Below are 13456 nucleotides of genomic sequence, written 5' to 3'. Positions count from 1 at the left end.
GTCATGGATTGTATATCACTCACCCATTATCCTCTAATTTCTTGTACTACATTGCTAAATTATTTTAACAATATTACATAAATAAATTTTACGAATAAATATACTATTTACTATTTTTTTTAAAAAAAAATGGGAAAAAAAAATCCTAATACAAACAATTGACCGCACCTTTCTCTTAATACCACCAATACGAACAATACTAATGCGTTGATGACCAAATTTGACTGGATTGTTGATGACAAAGGCGTTGTTGCAAAAACGGAAGCAGTAACAATAAAAGAAGATGAGATCAGAATATATAACCGATTCGTAGTGACGTGGTACGGAGGCCACTGCCTTGAAAACTATTTCGGCACGACCGTGGTGGCGATCAGCAGTTGCCGGTAGTCCCCCAAGGATTTACACTACAGCGCTTAAACCCGCCCACTCGAGAATAAGAGCTATGGAACGATATAATTACTTAACCCAGAAATTATAAGAGAGGAAGAGAGAATGAGATTGTCATATGTTTCTGATTGATAATATAAAAGATGAGCAAGGGCTCTAATTTATATAGAAACCGCGAGGACTTAGTGGAGCCAAAACCGCTCCCTTAAACGCAGCAGTCAACTGAGTAAATGGAGGAGCAAAGCTCTCAACCCACTAACAGCATTTGACTGACCAAGTCCAAGTCCAAAACAGAAAACATATGACAAAACCGCGGCCCAAAAAGATAGGCACAGCCCGCCGCAGGCGATTGCCAAATCCCAAATCCCGAATCAGAATCAGAATCAGAATCAGAATCCGGATCCGGGCCGGGCCGGGCTCGGGCACGGCGCGCGCGCGCGTGTGCGAGCTGAATTAAGCACCTCGCAAGGCTTCCACAAAAGCCTCCCTTGACCCACTAGTGATAGTGTAAGGTAAGAGGAGATATATAAACACATAAATCTCTCTTTTCCTCACCAATGTAGGACAATTGGAAACACTCCAAAGGCAAAAAGCCCCTATATTTTCCAACAATCCCCCACTAGGGGCGCCAGAGACAGAGAAAGAAATTCCTGGGTAAAGGAAGGATTGGATACTTAGGTATCAATATCTTTCGATTTGAATTGACACTTTAGTGAAATGAGGAAACAACTTACTTACAGCGAGAGAATATCTTGCGATTTGAATTCTTAGCTGAGCTTCGGTCGATACCCCCCACAACCCATATCATACCTTCATAATTAAGATCATTCCGCGTTTCAATAGCAACGCGCTCTTTTAGAACTATGCGTTTACCTCGGTACTAATAGATGTATTCAGAAGACTTCTCATAGTCTAATGATCGTTACACCTACGTAGGTGACTCAAGTGCTTCTCAATAGCACTTCTCACATGAGTCATTAAGGACCTAAGTCCAACCTGGTGTATGATCCATCAAGTGCGTCTCAAAAGCACCACCATTAAGGCTATGAATCATACAACGCCATAGGAATAGAAGCTTTAGACCTAGTCAAGCCTCACTCTTGACCTAAGGACTTAAGCCCCATTCCCCTCGACGTATCAACGACTAGTCTCCTAGCCAGCCCTTTAGTAAAGGGATCAGCAAGATTATTTTCGGACTTCACATAGTCCAAAGCAATCACTCCATTGTCTTGGAGTTGTCTAACTGCAGCGTGCCTTATTCGAATATGTCTCTTTTTCGAATTGTAGACGCTATTCTTTGCAACACCAATAGCAGCCTGCGAGTCACAGTGCAGAGAGACCGGTGTTAGCCGTCCGCCCCACACTGGTATATCAGCTAAAAGGTTTTTCAACCATTCACCTCTTGTCCCGCCAACTCAAGAGCTATGAACTCCGATTCCATGGTAGAGCGTGCAATACAAGTCTGTTTAGAAGACTTCCACGATATAGCACCTCCACCCATGGTAAAGACATAACCAATAGTAGAACAGATCTCATCGTTACACGCAACCCATTCGCATCACAATATCCCTCTAACACAATGGGAAATTTACTATAATGCAAACATAAGTCAACTGTTCCTTTTAGGTATTTTAGTAAATGACGAAGAGCATTCCAGTGTTCATTGCTAGGGTTATGTGTATAACGACTCGATCTACTAACTCGCATAAGCAATATCCGGTCGAGTACAGTTCATTAAAAACATCACACTACCTAGGATTTTAGCATACTCTTCTTGGGAAACACTCTTGCCCAAGTTTTTACACAATGCTACGATAGGATCATAGGGTGTTCTGGCAGGCACATCATCAAAGCAGTTAAACTTTCTCAACACTTTTTCAACATAATGAGATTGACTTAGACAGATTCCATTGGGGTTTCGGATGACCTTAACTCCTAGGATAACATCAGCTTCTCCTAAGTCCTTCATCTCAAAATGTGATGACAAAAATTCTTTGGTTCTAATTATCACCTCTAAATTATTACCAAGTATTAACATGTCATCAACATAAAGGCATATAAGCACACAATCGATTTCTATTACTTTTGAATAAACACATGAATCAGAATTGTTAACCACATAGCCATTACTTATCAAAGTGTTGTTAAATTTCTCATACCACTGTTTAGGTGCTTGTTTCAGTCCATAGAGTGACTTGTTCAGTTTACACACTTTACTCTCTTGACCCTCAATTACAAAACCTTCAGGTTGAGACATATAGATCTCTTCCTTAGTTCACCATTCAAAAAGCGGTTTTAACATCCATCCGATGTATAACAAGGTTATGAATAGCAAAATAAGGCGATAAGAGTCCTAATAGTCGAAATTTTGGTCACAGGAGAGTAAGTATCAAAATAATCAATACCCTTCTTTTGTGTAAAGCCTTTAACTACAAGTCTAGCTTTGAACCTCTCTATTGTACCGTCAGGTCTCATTTTCTTTTTAAAGATCTATTTACTTGTAATGGGTTTACTACCTTTAGGTAAATCAGTCAACTCCCAAGTCTGATTTGACACAATAGAGTCAAGTTCACTTTTAATAGCATCTTTCCAAAAATTAGCATCAATGGATTTCATTGCCTCACTATACGTTTTTGGGTCATCTTCTATTAAAAAGGCTGAAACAAATTCATCACTAGCACAAACAGTGTATCCATGTTCAGACAGCAAAGTTGAAACAACATCAGCTCCAAAGTTCTTTGGACATCTAGGTCTCTTAGTCCTTCTAGGTTCAACAACATGATCAATAGAAGTGCTACTACTAGCATGTAAAGAGATATCAATAGATGTTACAGGTAAACTAGGAGGTGAATCAACATTCTTCTGTAATGGAAAAACATGCTCAAAAAACACAGCATCTCTAGCTTCAGATATAGAACGATCACTTAAAGACATGAATCTATAAGCAGAACTATTTTGAGCATAACCTATAAAAACACAATCATAGGTCTTTGGTCCAACGGTAGGTCTCCTAAAGTCTGGTAAACCCACTTTAGCCAAACACCCCATACCTTAAGGTAACTCAGGTTAGGAGGATAGCCCTTCCAAATCTCGTAGGGTGTCTTGTCAAGTTTCTTATGAGGTACACGGTTAAGAATGTGACAAGCCGATAGAATTGCTTCCCCCACATATCGTCAGATAGGCCAGAACTTAAAAGCATAGCATTCATCATCTCTTTTAAGGTTCTATTTTTTCGTTCAGCTACACCGTTAGACTGAGGTAAGTAAGGTGGACTAGTCTCATGTATTAAACCGTTAGCAGCACAAAAGTCGGCTAGATAGCTAGATTTATACTCACCACCTCTATCAGACCTTACCCTTTTAATTTTTCTGTCGAGTTGATTTTCGACTTCATTTTTAAAGTTTATAAACGATTGTTCTGCTTCATCTTTAGTCTTAAGCAGATAGACACGGGTGTACCTTAAACAGTCGTCTATAAAGGTGACATAATAATTCTTTCCACCTCTACTTGCCACATTTTTGAAGTCAGCTAGGTCGGTGTGAATTAACTCAAGAAGACTTGTATTCCTAGTTGTGACAGGTTTACTAGGTTTCTTTGTGAATTTAGCCTCAACACAGCTAGCACATTTAGAGAATTCTTGACTCGTCAAACTTGGAATTAAACTCATAGTTCTAAGTTTTTTAATATAGTCAACATTCACATGACCTAATCTACCCTGCCAAACATCAATAGACTCAGCAATATAAGCAGAAGTAGATGCAATATTATTAAAAACTGAATCAGTGTTCAATACAAAAAGACCCCCAGAAAGATAACCCTTGCCCACAAATTCCCCATTACGCGACATTACAACCTTGTCGCCTCAAAACAAGTTTCAAACCAGCTTTGTTCAAGAAGGCACCAGACACGAGGTTTCGACGCAATGAGGGTACAAATAAAACATTGGTGAGAGCAAGTGTTTTCCCTGAGGTGAGTTTGAGAAAGATCTTTCCTTTGCCTGTGATGATTGCAGATGAAGAATTACCCATGTAGACACATTCCCCATCAGCTACTTCCTCGAACTCAGCAAATAAACCCTTGTCAGCACATAGATGTCTGGAAGCGCCAGTATCCAATACCCATTCAAAGAACGTTACCCACCGATTAGCTTCCACAACCACAAAGAAAGAATGACATCATCAACACAAGAACATTAGCTTCAGCAGTTTTCTTTTTAGTGCACTGGTAGGCTTTGTGACCAGTTTTCCCACAGACGTAGCAAACAATGGGACCCTTTGGTTTCTGAATCTTAGCAACTGGTTTGGTATGCTTCCCTGGACCATTCTTCTTAGCCTGACCCTGGTTCTTACCCTGACCAACCTTGGCCTTACCCTTACCCTTGAACTTCTCAGTATAAGACGGACCACTAGACTCAAATGATTAGCATCAACAAAAAGAATGAAGTTTTAATGATTGACTAACAGGTTTGTCTTTAAGGCGATTTGCCTCTTCGGTCCTCATGTGTCCTACTAGTTCTTGGAGAGACAAGTCCTTTTTCTTATGCTTAAGGTGGTTCCTATAGTCAGACCAGGAGGGAGGGAATTTTTCTAACAGAACATTAGCCATGAAAATGTCATCTAATTTCATACCCTCATTAACAACATCAGCACAAAGGTTCTCATAGATATGAATTTGTTCCATGATGGGTTTCCCGTCAGCCATCTGAAATTGCAGCCACTTACCCACAACATATTTCTTTTTCCCCGCATCATCAACCCCATACTTAGCCTCTAAGCTTTCCCATATCAGTTTAGACGACTTATGAACCATAAACAGGTCAAACAGGGTGTCAGTCATGTTGTTTAGAAGCTGGCATCTAACAAGTTTATTATCCTTATCAAATTTCTTAATATCCTCTTCGTTTGACTTAACAACAGATTTAGCAGGGGGGGTGTTCTCTACGGTCTCAGTAACGGCAGCCTCTTTAACAGGAGCAGGCGGGTCACTAAACAACACATAATCAATTTCAAGTTGTTCGAAAAACATCAGCAGTTTCTGTGACCAACGCTTATAGTTATGACCATCTAATTTCTCAAGTTTAGTCAAATCAGGAAGAGTTTTCGCTAAAACAGACGACATGTTACAGCAGTAGACAAAAAAAAAAATAGTTTTCAAATTGTTGTTGCAAAAACGGAAGCAGTAACAATAAAAGAAGATGAGATCAGAATATATAACCGATTCGTAGTGACGTGGTACGGAGGCCACTGCCTTGAAAACTATTTCGGCACGACCGTGGTGGCGATCAGCAGTTGTCGGTAGTCCCCCAAGGATTTACACTACAGCGCTTAAACCCGCCCACTCGAGAATAAGAGCTATGGAACGATATAATTACTTAACCCAGAAATTATAAGAGAGGAAGAGAGAATGAGATTGTCATATGTTTCTGATTGATAATATAAAAGATGAGCAAGGGCTCTGATTTATATAGAAACCGAGAGGACTTAGTGGAGCCAAAACCGCTCCCTTAAACGCAGCAGTCAACTGAGTAAATGGAGGAGCAAAGCTCTCAACCCACTAACAGCATTTGACTGACCAAGTCCAAGTCCAAAACAGAAAACATATGACAAAACCGCGGCCCAAAAAGATAGGCACAGCCCGCCGCAGGCGATTGCCAAATCCCAAATCCCGAATCAGAATCAGAATCAGAATCAGAATCCGGGCCGGGCCGGGCTCGGGCACGGGCACGGCGCGCGCGCGCGTGTGCGAGCTGAATTAAGCACCTCGCAAGGCTTATACAAAAGCCTCCTTTGACCCACTAGTGATAGTGTAAGGTAAGAGGAGATATATAAACACATAAATCTCTCTTTTCCTCACCAATGTGGGACAGTTGGAAACACTCCAAAGGCAAAAAGCCCCTATATTTTCCAACAATCCCCCACTAGGGGCGCCAGAGACAGAGAAAGAAATTCCTGGGTAAAGGAAGGATTGGATACTTAGGTATCAATATCTTTCGATTTGAATTGACACTTTAGTGATATGAGGAAACAACTTACTTACAGCGAGAGAATATCTTGCGATTTGAATTCCTAGCTGAGCTTCGGTCGATACCCCCCACAACACATATCATACCTTCAGAATTAAGATCGTTCCGCGTTTCAAAGTGCAACGCGCTCTTTTAGAGCTATGCATTTACCTCGGTACTAATAGATGTATTCAGAAGACTTCTCATAGTCTAATGATCGTTACACCTACGTAGGTGACTCAAGTGCTTCTCAATAGCACTTCTCACATGAGTCATTAAGGACCTAAGTCCAACCTGGTGTATGATCCATCAAGTGCATCTCAAAAGCACCACCATTAAGGCTATGAATCATACAACGCCATATGAATAGAAGCTTTAGACCTAGTCAAGTCTCACTCTTGACCTAAGGACTTAAGCCCCATTCCCCTCGACGTATCAACGACTAGTCTCCTAGCCAGCCCTTTAGTAAAGGGATCAACAAGATTGTTTTCGGACTTCACATAGTCCAAAGCAATCACTCCATTGTCTTGGAGTTGTCTAACTGCAGCGTGCCTTATTCGAATATGTCTCTTTTTCGAATTGTAGACACTATTCTTTGCAACAACAATAGCCCGCCGCAGGCGATTGCCAAATCCCGGATCCGGGATCCGGGTCGGGTCGGGCTCGGGCACGGGCACGGGCACGGCGCGCGTGCGCGTGTGCGAGCTGAATTAAGTACCTCGCAAGGCTTCCACAAAAGCCTCCCTTGACCCACTAGTGATAGTGTAAGGTAAGTGGAGATATATAAACACATAAATCTCTCTTTTCCTCACCAATGGGGACAATTGGAAACACTCCAAAGGCAAAAAGCCCCTATATTTTCCAACAAAAGGGAGAACCATTGAACCATTGATTACATCATGCCAAGTTTAAAATCAATAATTTCCCAATTGTATACAGCTTTCGGAAGTCAAGCCAATATTATCGCCGGCGACATTCCCATTGAATCGATTTAATTAGCATTTTGCAATAACGAATACATGAATTAAATACGTATTCTATGTTCGGATCTTCTTAATTGAATAATTATTTTGTGTATTCTTGAAGGAGGTTAAGAGTTTTTGTTAATATTAGAGACAAGGGAGAGTTAAATTAGGTTTTGGTGTTTTTTTTTTTTTTGTGAAGGTAGACAAATGGAAAATTCGGTACAAAAAGTACTGCGAAAATAAATGATGTCTTAGCCTAGTGGTTAAGACGAAGGTATCCTGGACAATAGGTCTCAGGTTCGATTCCCCCTCCCCTTATTGTAATGCGACTAAGTGCGCGCTTCGTTGAACCAAAAAAAAATTAATTGAATTCTGATGCACATTAATATTACGTAATTCCCGTCGACACCCAATCACTGCTTTTAACGCGAGAACATAAGTCAATCTAGCACCGAACACGGGCAATTCCCTTCGAAAAGCACCTGCGATTTTATTCTAAAAAGGATACGTCTTTTCGCTCACCACTTAACTTAGGATACATCCACAGAACAGAAAAGGTATCGGTTTTCCGCTTACATCCCGACTCTTTTGGCTCGAAAACCGAAACCAATTTATCATCCAAACACGAATTTTTTTTCCAAAATAGGGTTTTATAACAAACAATTTAACGAAATGTGGTAACTTTGGAACTAATTACCCAAAATGGGTCCACGTAGGCTCGGTTTTGGCGATGCTAGGTTCAGATTAAGGTCGCTTAGCGGGAGAGCGACTTGAGGTCAAACCGCCGAGCCACTGAGCGACTAAGGAAAAAAAAAAAAACAAAGAAAGAAAGAAAGTAGCTGATGGGAATCGAACATGGAATCTAAAACAATCCCACCACACCCCTAAGCATAACACCCAAGATAATATTATGATTTAATAGGGAGAATAAAATTAGATATTTAATGTTAGTAGTAATAAATGCGTTTTGGGACTTGAACAACAATTACTCAATAATATTTTTAAGCACTTTATTTTAACATATAAATTGGATTGCTTTGCTGGTTAGGTAGTATAGAATAAGTGTTAGTTTCGTGGGTGGTCTTGAGTTCGATCCTGTTAAGCTGCATTTTTTTTTTTTTTGTGTGCAAAGACCCAAGTCGCTGTGGGGAGGACGATTTGAACTGAAATCGCTCACCCCCCGAGCGACTTGCCTTGAAGTAGCATATTGCGGTTTGGGCGAACATTAAGTTACACTTTGGGTAAGGTCGTTGAGCGGGAGAGCGACTTGAACCGAGCCTAGCTTCGGTGATGACGTGGACCCATTTTGGGTAAATATTTTGAAACTCAACCCATTTTGTTAATTTGTACTTCCTCCATTCAAGTCCACTCTACCTATTTGCCTTTTGTACACTATTTACAAATGATCATTCAATTGTAATTTTCTCTCAATATATTACTGAAAATATATTCATGTAGGATCTTGTTTAATTCGTCTTTACGAGTACATTAAAAATATATAACTTTTATAATTTTTACAAGTACGTAGTTAACGATATTTACTGCGTAAAATACGCGTTGGCAAACGTGAAAAAGCAAAGTGGTAGAATGGAGTTGAATGGAGGAAGTATGTGTTTAGACCCCATTTTGGAAAAAAACTCTCCAAACACAGAAAACAGAAATCTCTTAAACATGCAATTCACATATAATGAAATACAAGCGACATTAATTAACCGATACTGCCAAACAAATGAATTTGAGTGGGGAATATAGATTTCAAAAATGAAATCTAAGCTCCTCCCAAACAAAAGACAGCAAATTTCACAACTATTACAAATTTCATAAAATCACAACTCTTAAAGTCTAAATTCACTATTGCGGGTTCATCTTGTGGTTCAAGCCGCCTCTGACGCCTCGGTCGCTACCGGCGGGACCGACGCTGAAACTATAGCTCCGGTCTCTATCTCCACAACCAGTTTGCCGTTTTCATACCTCATATACCGAAACTTCCACATAATTACAACCATCACAATCCCTAAGATGAGTGCACAAGCGACAACCATTATGCCCAGTATGTTGAATTTGTGATCATCCAGGGTTTCTGAAACATGGCCATCTTTGACGGTGACATTAAATTGACCGGTGGCCATGTTTGTTTGTTTTTTCTTTTTTTTAAAAAAAAAATATTGAATACAGAGGAAAATGAGTAATTTCTTATAAGAAAGATAAAAGAATTGTTGAAAAATAAATTTTATTTAAACCCAAACCAAAATTAATAGTAATTTCTGTTGCTATTGATAGAATACGCACTAATTGCAGTGCAGAGGTAGGTTTGAGCATACTATAATTTTTGTTTGGGTTTCAGCCAGGGGAGGTTTTTATGCCAAAAAAAAAAATCTAAAACATTAAATGCAAATAGCATAACAAATATTAAAATTTGGCCTTTTTAATTTCTAGATAAACTAAACAACAATTAAAAATCAAATAAAATTCATACTAAATTTTAAATTTCTACTTTATTGTTAGAGTACTAGTTGGAAAGCCCGTGCGATGCACGGGGCTCACGTTGGTGGTGTTATACAATCCCGGATTTGCGGTCGCACTGAGCCCTATTGACAAAAAGGACTCGTAAGAATTTTTTTTATCAATCTATATTTATACTACCATAATATATTGTCAATATATTATCAATATATATTTTCTACAATTTACTAAACGTTGGTCGCGGATTATTAATATTTTGCCACGAATATTATTACGTTTATTAGTGTTTTCTCACGATTATTGTTATTATTGTCTTCAATTGTGTTTAGCGATGTAATTAATTCAACCTAAAAAAAAAATCAAAATAGATTTTTTTATATTTTTATTTGTGAACAATAATTCAAGGTAGATTGAATGGTTAACATTATTTTGAAAGATTATGGTGAAAATTATATTTGTGTTTAATATGAGATATATTGACTTTAACTTTAACTTTAATTTTTCTTAACAAATAAAAAACAAATACTAATATTTATTGTGATTTAATTAGTGTTTAATGTTATATAATTTTTTCAATTTTTTTAAATAATAATGATGATGTGTCATGCTCTAATAGTCTTAAAGGTGAATGTTGAAAGCTAATATTTAGGCTTGCCTTTTTATATTATACTAGTTTTGTACCCGCGAAAATCGTGGACTTGTTCTATTTGTTCCATTTATTTGATTTTGTTGACGTCCATCTTTAACTAAAATATAAAATGTTTTTTTTAATCGCGAATAAGTTATAAACCAAACATTTGTAAATATTTACTTATTTTACATTATTTTTCATGATCATAGTAATATAGATAGAAGTTTAATTTGAATTTTATTTCCATATATTTTAATACATGTTAATATTATTCATGAATATTTTGTAATCAACAATTTAATGTAGCTAATTTTATAACTATAAATGTTTGTTTACATTTTTTACAAATTTGTTATTTTTATATATTTATGATGTACGTCATAAATAATTAAGCTAAAAACGGGTGCGCCGTTAGGTCGATAAACAAAGCACTCTAAGATCGCGGTTACATATCTGATAGGTTTTTTTAAGAAAGTTAAATGGATACTATTAATTTAACTTTTCCTCAAAATCTATATTTTTTTATCAAAAATATACATGTAAAATAGAGAATCTCGCCGATGATGAATGGTGATACTTTGTAAAGCAACTAAAAGAGTAAAAAATATATTTTCGTTTTTCATATTTAGATCCAAACATGTAATCTCCACTTTTTAATAGCCTCCTCACAATTAATAATCTGCAAATTGAGATAGTTAAAATTAAAATTAAAATTAAATAAGTATCATCTTAATTACAAAACTAACTATACAACTTATTTAACGTTTAAAATTTTAAAATCTTAAAAGATAGAAATATGGAGTACATTTAAGAAGACTATGAATGTTTGAATCATATGCACATATACACCTTATTTTTCACTTTTTCGTAAATGTGCTAATTACAATATTTAAGATGGTTTTGAAATAAATCAAAAGTAACAATATGAGAAATTGTGAAGCTTTATAATCCAAGATATATTGGATTTTTCATTTACCACATATAAGATCTTTTAGCTACTATCTTTATTACTAATGAGGAATTATATGGATAAATTTTACGATTTAAATTTTAATAATGAGAGTAAATCTTAATTTATTTTTGTAATTTAGTACATGATCTTATGGTTTCCACTAAAAAATATTATTAGTAATTTTATAATTCAAATTATTAGACTTTTTATTTACTACATATAATACCTTTTAACTACCATCTCTATGGTTAATGAATAGTTAGATGGATAAATTGTACGATTTAAATGATGAGAGTAAATTGTTAATTCATTTTTATAATTTAAATCATGATCGGTATTATGATTTCCATCAAAAAAATATTAGTAAATTTTATGAAGAATTTTAATAAATAAGTCTGATGTAGCCTTAATATTAACCAATACTATAAAAATGATATGTGAATTAAAATTAGATGTTTTAAGTAGCCTTTTAACTATATTGTATTTTTTTTTTTTTTTTTTTTACAAAAACGGAGTTATAAAAAAAAAACAGTTTACTAAGATCCTCTAAATTCGAACTAAAAACTAAAAATGTTTGGTTTTTATATCAAGTAAGACAATTACATACCAAATAAGTTTTAATATAATTAGAACATGGTTCAAGGACGGATATCAAGTTTTTGTTCAACTAAATCCTTCTGTTACCCACACATTTCCCATGTAGTTTTTTTAACACACTGTTAATATTATGAGAAGACAAAGGAAGCATCACCTACAAAAATAGAATAAGAAACAAACATATATCTAACGATAATTCAATTAATCTTGTAAGAGGGTTTACATAAAGATAGTATAAAATAAATCTACCACAAAGCGATATTAGTGGATAAATTACAAAAAACTGTGCATTTTACAATAAGCTTATATAAATTACACAAACAAAACTCGTAGAACATACCTTATGTATAACGTAATTAACTGCACAATCCAGCTTTGCAATAATAAGAAAATTGTATCATTCCATCTGCTAAAATAAAACAAGGTGAGAAATACAAATTGACATCAATAAAAGTTATTTAAACAATATCAAATAAAACACAAATCTTATGTATCATATAACTTTATTTTTTTTCCGCAAATGCAAATGATTAATAAAAATTATATGCAATGGAAAGTTTCAATAACATATTAATATGCCAAAAGCTTACAAAAAGAGGATAAAAAATAAAAGTGCTTATTTTAAAGACTTTACTTATATTAACTTAGCATCAAATAAGGAGTTAAATTTTAGGGGGAGAAAGGAATCATCAAAAAGAAAAAGGAAGAGTTAAAGAGAAAATGAAGAGTTAGAAATGAATAAGGGGTCATAAACGTGATAATAAGTATTCTATCTTAATTCTATGAATGAATATTATTAATTAGTCACACATTATCAAATGAAATTTTCTTAGTGATTCTACGATGTCGCATGTCTTATACATATGCTCAAGGTAGCCTATTTATATTATTGTATAGATATGACATGTAGATTATGATAGGTAATTTAGCATGCCTTTAAGTTAGATATATAGATTTTGTATTTAGATTATAGAATTATTGATTTTACATACATAAATATGGAGCAATGAGAAATGTAATGTAAAAGGTTTGCATGACAGTGGTTTAAAAATTATCTTATGAAATTAAAATAAGACATATAGTTGATGGTTGATAGTTTAGCTTACTTTTTAATTATATTTATAGATTATTATTATTATTATTAAATCCACTTTGCATGAGAGTGATTTAAAAATTATCCTATGAAATTAAAATTATCTAAAATTAGTTTTTTACCATTAATTATGCTAGTACTTCCACGTGGACTATATTTTACCACGTCATAATTAATTGTTGTCATGTCACATTTCTCTATGTGGCGTTTAATGTCTAGCCTTTTAATAGTATTTATAGATAAGTAGTTTTAAACCCGTGCAAATTGCACGGGTTTGTTGTTTAAAATTGTGTATTAGATTATGTAAAAGGGTGTCAGCTTGAATTAATTCAAGGTGTAATATGATTGTTTTATGTTATTAGCAGAG

The sequence above is a fragment of the Silene latifolia genome, chromosome 5 (assembly GCF_048544455.1).
Source record: "Silene latifolia isolate original U9 population chromosome 5, ASM4854445v1, whole genome shotgun sequence".
NCBI lineage: Eukaryota > Viridiplantae > Streptophyta > Magnoliopsida > Caryophyllales > Caryophyllaceae > Silene > Silene latifolia.
Note: the sequence above shows the minus strand (reverse complement) of the source record.